This window comes from Arachis ipaensis, chromosome B06 (assembly GCF_000816755.2).
Source record: "Arachis ipaensis cultivar K30076 chromosome B06, Araip1.1, whole genome shotgun sequence".
NCBI lineage: Eukaryota > Viridiplantae > Streptophyta > Magnoliopsida > Fabales > Fabaceae > Arachis > Arachis ipaensis.
The window spans coordinates 8735337-8737148 of record NC_029790.2 but is presented as its reverse complement, the minus strand read 5'-3'; positions in this window follow the sequence as shown (position 1 = coordinate 8737148).

Below are 1812 nucleotides of genomic sequence, written 5' to 3'. Positions count from 1 at the left end.
TCTTCTTTCCTGATTTCAACTACATATTCAAGGGAACTCATGCTGGATCATGGTTTCACAAATTAACTAACAACAATTATTTAATAATTGTTATAAAAAAAATACCTAGAACCTAGAAGCTAGAAGCCCTAGAACAGAGCAGAGCAGATCCTGAGCAAGAGGGGGACAAGGGCATGACGGAAGGGATGACAGGTGGAACAGAGATAGTGCCGGCGACGATGGAACAGAGCTGCGCGACGAAAAAAGGAGGCAAGCCCGGCAACGATGGAACCGAGCTGCGCGACGGTGCTTTCAAAGCTGAAACAGTAGCTGCACGATGGTGGAACAGAGCTGCACGATAACGTTTAGCCGTTGTGGAACAGAGAGGAAGGAGGAGCTCGAGGGTGATGGGATGGAGTTCGCGTTTAGCCGTTGTGTGGAGCTAAGGTTGCTGGGTTGGGTAATTGGCTAGGGCATCCCAGCAAAACGATGGGGTCTTGCGTGCGAAGTACAGTGAGACAGATGAGAGAGATCGAGGAGCAGAGAGAGGATAGGAAGAGGAGAGAAGAAGATGAAGAAGACTGAATCCTTGAGAGGCGGGAACCAAAAGGTTTCTGAACTAGATGCAGAACAATTTTGATTTTTTATCTTTTTAATATGTTTAATACAGATGAAGAACAATTTTGATTTTTTATTTTTTTAATATGTTTTTGTTTTGTTGTTTCAATTATTTGAAACTATAAAATTAGGATTAATTAAATTCTAAAATTTGATTAATTTAAAAGGGTATTTTTGTCTAATCAAATAAAGAAAGGATGTTTAAGTCTTTTTATAAAATTAAATAAATAAATGTTTTTTATTTTTATTTAATTTAAAAGGATGTTTTAGTAAAAGTGGTGATATATTATATATTTAAAAAAGAAAAAATTAAATGCTGACCTAGAAAATAAATTTCACATGTCTTATTGTTATTTGTTTATATTTTAAACGTATCGGTACATATGAATTTATTATCGTACCGTAGCAAACACCAAATTTTTTTGTTGTTGTTGCCAAAATTTATATAGAAAGGAAACAGATTACCAAACCTATGATAGCTCACTTTCGGTTCTAAGCTCTCTGCAGTATCAATGTGGCCATTTCCAATTGACATTGCAAGCCCATCAAACACTCCCAATTTCTTGATCAAACCTTGATCATAAATATTCGAATTATCTAGGTACACAAACAGCTTTCTCTTTCACTAGATACGCATTAAATACTCACTCTCCAAGTAAGGAACACAGAAAAGTAAATAGAAAAGGAAGCAATAAGAAAGATGTAATTCTTTGTACTAGTATTATCAGTGATGTGTTTCTTACAAGGAAAAAGAAGTAGAGCCAATTGGGTCTCAATTGCTCAAGTAAGTAGGGAGAAAAGAAACCGAAGTATTGAAGAAAAATAAGAGGGAAAGGGCGACCATTCACATAAACTAAACACACCCTTTCTGATATCTTATTTCCTATTAATACCATCAACCTATTACAAAATCATCATGTCCTGGGTGGGATCCTCAAATCCTAGAACTGTGGCGGATCGGATCTCCTTGATTTCAACTTCTTTCTCCACGTGTCCACCAATAGACAATAGTCCAATACTAACGGGTATTTTCAGCTCCTGAGTTACAGAGAGGTGTAATGCTATCCAATTGAGAATAGCCTTGAGTAATTACACTTCACATTCACATACATATCACAATGATATTCTAAGTGTATCATATTTATAAGGTTTAATTACTCTGTTAGTCTCTATAGTTTTGCAAAATTTTTAATTAGGTTTCTATACTTTTTTTTT